At 44.8% G+C, this 9,099-nt stretch overlaps 1 long non-coding RNA gene and 1 pseudogene across 15 annotated transcripts; both read right to left on the bottom strand.

Annotated features, from left to right (window-relative positions):
- Positions 1 to 455: 455 nt before the first annotated feature.
- On the bottom strand, positions 456 to 4,393 carry LOC119357830 (annotated as a pseudogene).
- An 822-nt stretch (positions 4,394 to 5,215) lies between these two features.
- On the bottom strand, positions 5,216 to 8,898 carry LOC119354397. Of its 15 annotated transcripts, none has more exons than XR_005170852.1 (7): positions 8,247 to 8,895; positions 7,823 to 8,145; positions 7,405 to 7,715; positions 7,251 to 7,332; positions 6,861 to 7,140; positions 5,938 to 6,065; positions 5,216 to 5,635 (listed from the first exon to the last, which is right to left on the bottom strand). It is a non-coding gene; the product is annotated as an uncharacterized LOC119354397 (long non-coding RNA). The 15 variants fall into 15 exon arrangements; XR_005170856.1 differs by having other exon boundaries at positions 6,861 to 7,136; XR_005170859.1 differs by having other exon boundaries at positions 6,861 to 7,132.
- Positions 8,899 to 9,099: the final 201 nt, after the last annotated feature.

Here is a 9,099-nt window from a genome sequence, read left to right as displayed (position 1 = left end):
ATTGGCTAGGGGCGCTAGGCTATCTCCAAGTGACCCTGGTTCAAATCCTGTCGGACGCAGTTTTCTGCATTTTTTTCTTTTTCTGTTTCAAGAATTTTTGTTCCAAGAAAAAGACCTGAAAGCGTAAATTCATAGCAACAAAGCGTATTGTGACGGTGAACCCGGAGACCCAATCCGTGCTTTATTATTAGAGAGAGACTAGTACAAATGCTCAACATATACACATGCTCTTCCTATGCCATCACTCTAGAGAAATTGTACAACCAGAAGGGGATAAACCATGCTGCTAGCTGTTATAGTTGGACATACAAGTCATTGTACTCTAGAAGCTAAATAGCAGAGGTAATGCTCCATCAACAAAATTCCAGTGTCACAGTCTCACAGATGATCATTGATGTGTTCTTGCACATCCGGCTGCAGTGAGATCTGGGACCATCTTTTCTGGTCCTGCCATTTCAGTTTCTCGTGTTGGTGATCCATTGAAATCCCCCGGGCACCGGCTTTGACCCCAACCTGCTTATCTGGGATGCCAAGATCATTTTCTGCAAACCCTTCTCTATGGAGGACTTCATTGCAGCTGGCTGGAATAGTTGAAAGCAAAGGAATGTGAGGGACGGCCACATGAAAGAATTCATGTCAACATATCAGACATGGTTGCTTTGATAGAACATTCTTCTGAACGAAGCAGGTTGTACAAAGACTACAAACAAAGTACCCCATCCGTTTCTAAATAAAGTCTTAGAAGATTTTTCAATATGGACTACAAACGGTGGAAATGGGTGAATCTCACTTTAAAATCCATCTACATACATCCTTATCCATGTGATATTATGCACTATAGTTTAACATTTGTAATAAAGTTGCATTAATTATTATTTTCAGAGTCTGAAGTTTGCACGTTAAAAAGCCCTCTTAGCGTTCTTTATCTGATGGAAGATTAGTTTGGAATAGTTTGTGAATCAATTTTTATTTTTTACTTTTTTCTAAAAAAACATGAATATTTCTTTGTTTTTAAAAGTGAATGTTTTATTAAAACTCGATTTTTTTTAGGGAGAACATTATTTGAATGTTTTTTAAATATTGTGAATACTTTTTATTTTGGTTTTTAAGGAAAATTTGACCAGTTTTTAGAAAGTGTGAATAAATATATAACTATGTACATTTTTTTAACTATTTTTACTATGTTGATTTTTATCAATAGAGTTTGTTGCTTGGTTGGGAAGATTATTTTTATTTTTTCATCATTTAGGCTTAGCCAATAAAAAGCACTTCACGTGCACACTTCACTTACAGATAAAACACACTCTCTTTTTCTATATATAAAAAAAGACACCCAAACTCATCTCCCTTCCCCCGTTTTCCATTCTCAAGAGTCCCCCTGCCAGAGACCAATTCTCTAGATTTCTTTCCGTAATTGCTATTATATTGGCACACCCTATACTAATAAGCACCCCCACCAATTTACCTTGAAGCAATTGTAGGTCCCCTGCAATGTCTGCAGCTTGGAAGATGGCATGAACCACTGGATCTCTGCTAGAAGCGTCGGAAACATGTCATGAGCCACCGGCGAAGGCTTCTTTAGTGTGGAGTTCGCTCCCGATGATCCTGAAACCCAAAATTTCAACGAATAATAACATGAGATCCAGGCACATCTCGGAACAATTACAACACCAATTCAGACGGAGCACTCACTAACCTTGCATCTGATGGAGGTTGGGACACTTGAAGCTGACGACGTACTCTGGGAGGATCCTCATGTTCATGTCCTTGCCCCAAACAACATACCACTGTGGGTTCTGCATGTTGTCGATGGCACTGTCGTAATTGTCACTGCTGGGGTGGAGCTAGGAGGACCCGGCCGGGATGGCCTATGGCCGGCCCAACAAAACACGGCACAACATGATATGCGCCTCGCCGTTCTCATCTGCATTTGCTAGCATTGCGCTGCATAAAAATGATTTCATACTCGTAAGTTCCTTTATGCACTGCTTCACAGAACATTCAGAACATATTTCATCACCCGGACTCTAGGTAGCAGGAAACATGATTTAGTTTTGCTCGTATTCCTCCCTTCCACAAACCATTACCCAATCAAATTACTGCATTCATAGATAAACTAATACTGTCGTTCATGCAAACTTGTTTCCCCATAATTTTTGAGCTAGGAGTATGAATCAAGATATAGAAACCAAAGGCTAAAATAACATGGAATCAATTATATTATGGGACGGAGGGATAATATGAATGCAATTTGGAACAGATCCTGAATTGGTAACTGTGTCTGATAAATTATCCTACAGCTATATGCCTATATTCATGCTTGCCATCGATCAAAACCACAAATTCAGAACTCTGACCTGACCTGGCATAAAGAGACCGAGGCGGCGAGAGGTGGACGTCGTCGCCGTGCGCGCGATGGAAAAGGACCCGGTTGTTCATCCTGCCGAACCCGTGCTCCACCGCCGCCGCGGCCACATCCACCGATGGAGCGCCATACCACGCGAACTTGGCATTGCCCCCGTCGGCGCCGCGCGCAGCGGCTAGGAGCTGGCCCTGCATCTTGTCGCTGCTCTCGTTGGACCTCTCATCCACCCCGGACGAGGCCCCGTACTCCAGCTCAGGCTCGCCTCTCTTCCTCTTCATCCCGCTCTCTGGAACAGGGAAGAAGCAGATTTTCAAAAATGAAATCTATTGTTATAGCCCTCAAAAAGCAAAAATAAGCAAATTAATTTTCTGAGCACAAACACACCGAGATAAGATAAGCATGCCTTATTTTTCTGAATACAAACACAATGACATAAGAGAATCTAAATGAGGCATCATAAATTAATTTTCTGAATACAAACACCATGACATAAGAGAATTTAAATGAGGCATCATGCCATCAGGAGCCGAGCGATGGAAACTTTCTGGTTAGGATTAGAAACATGGTTGATTCTGAGAAAAAAATGTAGGAGATGACACCTCCCTTTGAAGAGAAAAAATGTGAGAGATGATGATTCCCGATCTCACTGAGTTTGTGCAAGCTGTACAAAAAAAAATCACATAAAACTTGTAATCAAGTAGTTGTAGTGCAACCTTCAATATTTGGCCGACAGCTAGAATATTAAATGAGAAGACAATGATCTTTTTTGATTATTTGTCACAGTACTGTAGCTAATCACCCTAGAAGGTCTTTCTGTAGTAGGTTAAAGAAAATTCAGGTTGACGCTGAAACATCCACAATAAGAACCTCGCTTTCAGAATATGCTTTTAGACAAAGAGCACAAGACCAGCTTGCCAATGTTGAATTTTTCGATTTCCTAGCTTATAGCAGCACCGACTTCATCAGATTAAAGTAAAACAGCTTCGGCTTCTACCTGTTTGATCAAACAGAGTAAATCATGTCACTATCCGGACCAGATTTCATGACTTCGCATGAACCGCAAATCACATGGTAGATCAGACAATCACCTAGCATGTTGTAGGCATACATAAGAAAATATGCTCAAGGGATTAAATCAAATGAGAGAATGGAAGAGGCAAATCAGGAGAGAGAGGGGGAGATAGCAGTACCGAATGCATGGATGTAGCCTTGCCATGGCAGCCTACACATCAGGCCTGCTGCACGGGGAGTGCTTGAGAGTGGCAGGAGATTAGGCTGGATTGAGGACTCCACCATGTCGCTGCTCTCGTCGGACCTCTCATCCACCTCGGACGACGCCCCGTCCCCCAGCTCATGCTCGCCCCTCTTCCTCTTCCTCCCGCTTTCTGGCACAGGGAAGAAGCAGGCCCCGCGGTCAATCCAGCCCATGGCGACCACCTCGGCGGTGCTAGCGTCGATGCGCACCATCCACAGGAAGTCGAACAGGAACTCCCTGCCGCCATACGCGGCCTCTGCGACCACCCTCCCGTCCAGGAACGCCCGGCGCAGAGGCACAGCCGCCTCGCCCTCGACATCAGCCCACGCGCCGCCCTCGAAGCAGAGGAACCTGACCAGAGCGCCGCTCCGCCGTTCTGCCAGCCCCGGAGGAGCGGGGGCGGACCGGCGCCCCCGATGCCGCCGAAAGCCACGGCGGGCCGCGGGCGTGAGATGCGGCGGATCCTGCCGGTCTCGTCCGGATTCGGCGACGGTGGAAAGAGGACAGGCACCGAGGAGAGGGGGACGGGGGCGCGACGGCGGCGGCGGCGACAGCGAGCACGCCTGCGTCGAGCGCGGCGCTTTTCGGAATCAGTCAACGGCGGAAAGCAACGAGAGGTGAGAGAGATCAGAAGAGACAGGGATGAGGGGAAAATCAGCGACAGATAGACTTTTTTAGTTCGCACTCGTGTTCGTGTTGGAGACGGACTGCTCCTTCGTGTGCGAGACCGACGACGACGTGTTTTTTTCCTCTACCCGGTTGATGATGCCCATATGGAGTGCGGGTTGATTTCATAAAAGATGAGGGACTTGTTTGCAAAAAAGCAGCGACAGTGAACCCGGAGACCCAATCCGTACTTTATTATTAGGGAGAGACTAGCACAGATGTCTGTGCGTTGCAACGGGGGAGAAAAATTCAGACACCCATAACCCAATAAGCATGGCTCAAGATCCCCACGTCCGCGTCCCCTATATCAATATGACACTCCGGGGCACTTCAAGCTGAGTTCCTTGCTTGTGAGGAGGGTCTCAACCTCGCTCTTCAATGGTCTAAACTCGGGTGGAAGTCGAAATGGGTTGCACTGAGGTAGTCTAAGTTAATGTCATTGTTCATGTAAGTAGGAGCCGGAATTCTGTTAGCCATTACTTTGTTACTTTTGGCCGTGCCGAGGGTCGTACCGCAGTATGGTTGTACTCGGGACCTGCAGATGTTCCTATGCTTTGTAGGAGTGAACTTGTAACTCATTAAGAAATGAATTCTCGTCTAACCCCACAAAAGAAAATATGACACTCCTTCTGTGTTACCATTTATCCTTTTTTAACCCTTGCCAACGGTGGCCGGTCACGTTATCAAACCGCATCCGAACATGGTCGATCCCGAAGACAATGAGATCGGACACCACACAACGTACATGTCATTGAACAGCGGTAGGGAAATCCCTTGTTTCAAACTTAAATGCAAGCTACTCCTATACCAAGTCTATACACAGTCCATCATACTCCCACTCACTTTCAACTTGTAATTTTGTGGACTTGTTTCATGGAGGGAGGGCAAGTCCTGTGTCTGTCTCTGCATGCCTCTTTAGTGCTTCGCCATGGAGCAAACACCAATATTTTCCTTCCAGTTGGAGAGATGTTTGCTACAAATAGTACACATATGTTCATCCATAACAGATAAAAATAATAGTTCACTCATTTTCCCACAATCAATATATTGGCGGATGACTTATTCTTGGACGATTTCTTAAATTACTTCAGAAAGCAAAGTTACAGTGTCAAGAATTCCATTCTAGTCTCTACATGCTTAGTCCATATAGCCCTGTACTGGTTGAGAGCGACATCAAGCCACGGCTTCATGTTTCCATTGAAGTGTATCACTGAGCACCACGGATCACTTCGGGGATGATGTTTGGATTCTTGGTATTGCCATAGAATGCCATCAACCCTGCTGGTAGAACAGTTGTTGGGTCACATAGTGCCCCATCCCCATTCTGCCATGAGAATATTGTGCCATTCCTATAAACATGTAATATGTAAAAAAATGATTAACTAAAAATATGAGAAAAGAGCCACTGTTAGTTATGCATATGTACGTGGTCTAGGGCCTGGATGCTAATTTATATTCAGAATGGAACCCATTTAAAATAAAGCGATTTATTCCCTTTTACCTTCATGCTTCAGAGACAACAAAATTGCAAAGATGAGCTATGAGCTGCTAGAAGAAATACTCAGTCTAAAGTTCATTTGTAAGTTCTATATGCAAGGAAATGTACTCTTCCATTGCAAGACAAGCAATAAGGCTTTAAGTAATAGCATACCTGTAGTGCATACACTCTGTTGTATGTTCTTCCTCTGTTCGAAAATTCCACTCACGCAAGCAAGAAGTATTTCACTACCTTACTCCAGTAGTTCAGTGCATACATTTGTTGCTCGTCGTGATTGCAACCTGAACAGAGTAACAAAATTGTCAGTTTGGCGCATGGATGGATCAATGGAAAAACATTGTCACATTGGCATGCATAGGTGTTCTAAAACTGTAAAAAAAAATAGCATCTACATCTACACACACACAAGGAACAATTGCAGAAAAACATATTGATCCAGTCAAGTTTTTGATGATCATGAAATATAAAACTTGAGTTCACAGGAAACCAAATTAGTCTCTTGAGCCTCACCTACTCCTAATAAAGGCAAAATGCAGAGGCTTGCTTGAGGCTATGCCAACATACAAGACTGATTTAATGATCCAGTAATCGGATAATACTAAAATCAAGAGAAATAATAGAGAAGGTGTTCCAGTAATCATTAATAATAATCTTTTGTTTGAAAACTTTGCACAAGACTTCCTAACTACTGGTGCGACCAATTGACTCATGCCCATACACCTGTCATGTATCAACATACAGGACTGACTGGTACATATGAATGCCTGTCAATTCTTTAGGTCACAACAAGCAACTGAAGGATAATACAAAAAAATCATAAATAGTCTTTGTTCTTCATGATGGAGGTATTTTGATAATCATGTAAAAGAGGAAGCTTGAGTTTACAGGAAACCAATTGGCTATGATGATCGATGGGCACAACCAGAACAGCTAGTAACCAAACAAATAGAACATCTTTTGATGGCGAAATTATAGGAAAATAGCAGATAATTCTATGGCCAAGGCGATACGAAGTAGTTTTTGTACCATGGGTGGAGAATAGAACATCAATCTACAGAAGGCACTGAACCATGTACCATGGGTGGAGAACAGGCAGACAGAATTCTGGCGAAGTCGAACGACGAGATTCTGCCGAAATCGGCAAAACGGCGACAACAATGTCAGGCATGGAAAGCAATTGAACATGGGTTTCGGCTGAGGGAGTCCAGGCGTTCTTATAGCCAAGGCGATACGAAGTAGTTTTTGTACTTTAATTTCCTGCTTGCAAATATTGTTGTCAATCTATCCCCATAGCTCCCCTTGCGCCATCTTATGAAGGTCCAAGTACCAAGTCCTGACTACATAGAATCTGTCTATCTATGCATCAAATCACATGAAACAGAAAGGGCATCACACAGCTAGCTTCAACAACAACAAAAAGCTGCAGGACTCATAGAATAAATATCTTCACAGGATGTAATGCTTACATTAGCATTAGCTGATGGATTAGCAGAAACTCTTCACTGGGAATTACCAAGCTTTATCCATGACTTTTCTTTTCCAACCGTGCTTCACCAATGAAATTCAGATTTAATAGAATTAGTAATGACAGTTGTAAACAAAATTAGTTGCCACACTTACATCAGCAATTACTTCTGCTCACTGGCTCAGAAGATTGTATAATTAGAACAACCAATAGGATTTTACCTGGTTGAAGCACACAACAAAATAATCCATTCATTTTCTTGAAGAAATTCATTGAACGTTTGGTGTGCGATAACAATGGAACCATAACTGGATATGTTGTAAAAGTACAGAGGAGGGGCCTGCTTCCGTGGGATAGCACACTCTTGGCCGCCAGGGTGGCACCCAGCCGGAACAAATCTGGACGACGCAGGGAAATGGGGAGCGGCCGCCACGCCGAGTCTGTTTTCCTACTTTGAACGCTCGGTCTGGGCGTCGCGCATAATGTAGAGACACAAATGTCAGGCATAAACTGGTTGGTCTTTCAGCAAGCAATAATTGATAAAATCAGGCCATTTGCAAGTTGAAAACATACATGCAGAGCCGCACAAGCAGAAGCCCCGTTGCAGGAATAATCTACCAACCTCTGTTTCACCTGGATCGGATTGGCTTCAGTGTAGATCGCATTTTACTGAATAATCCCCACGAAATCAAATGGATTGTTGACTCTCACTGACTCTTTGGTCGTCCGGCAGCTTGGAACAACTGGTACACTTGTTCTTAAGTGCAGATCGTACATCAGATACACCTGTTTCTTCATATTGATTTTCTAAACAGAGGTAAGAGTTTGACATGAAAATTATACTGTATCTCAATCCGTCGTATGCATAACATCAAACAGGTTGTTGCCTGATGCTCCTGAACAGAGTTCACGGTTTACCAAATATGGATTGTTAGTGAAAACTAAAACGCTAAAGAAAGAATCAAGAGAGTAGTTTGGCCGTTGATAATCCATGTACCCGAGATGAGAGGGGAGGGGGTGCATTGCTAGCAGCTAGCTCAGAGTCGTTGCTGCTTCTTGCTTCCTCCTACTGGATGCAAGTCACTGCTCATGCGGTCCTGCCTCAAACACCTGCGCATGTAGCCAATAATCAGAGAGATAGGATAACAAATTAAGGGCAGAGAGCATGAGGACGATAAGAGAAGATGCGTCGTTGCCGTCCGCAGGCCGCACACACCAGGCTGTCAGTCCCACATCAAGCTTAGTCAGGAGGAGACGTCCCCTTCCAGCCGGCGGCCAATCAACCATGGGTCGCAGCCGGGGCGCCAAGGACGAGCTCGGCCGGTATCCATCCATCCGGCGGCCAAGCAGGCCTGGGTCGCAGCCGAGGCGCCGTGGTCACTGAAGCCTTAACGCGGCGATGGATGAGCGCGGGCAGGCACGGGTGACGGTGGAGAGGAAGGGCGGCGGCGGTGCGGATCCACTGAAGCCGAAGGGGTGGGGCGGAGCACGACGGAGGGGCGGTGGCCGATGATGGCGGTGGAGGGGGGCAGCGCACGGCGGAGGGGAGGTGGCCGGCGGTGGTGACGCGCGGCAGAGGGGCGGGGGCCGGCCGCGGCGGCGCACTGGATCGTGGAGATGCGCTCGAGGTGGAGATAGGTCGTCGTGCGGGTTCTTTTTTTCTACCTGTTGAGTTTGACTTGTTAGGTGAACCCTAGGAGACAAAATTTAGTACCACCTCGAATATATTTTAAATTCAAACTAAAAACGTAAAATCACGGAAAGAAACGTATTGTGACGGTGAACCCACAGAGTCAATCCGTGCTTTATTATTAAAATAAAAATAATAATTAGAGAAAGATAGCACAAAT

This window comes from Triticum dicoccoides, chromosome 2A, assembly GCF_002162155.2.
Source record: "Triticum dicoccoides isolate Atlit2015 ecotype Zavitan chromosome 2A, WEW_v2.0, whole genome shotgun sequence".
Lineage (NCBI taxonomy): Eukaryota > Viridiplantae > Streptophyta > Magnoliopsida > Poales > Poaceae > Triticum > Triticum dicoccoides.
The sequence above is the reverse complement of the archived record's forward strand: the minus strand, read 5'-3'. Positions and strand labels throughout refer to the sequence as shown.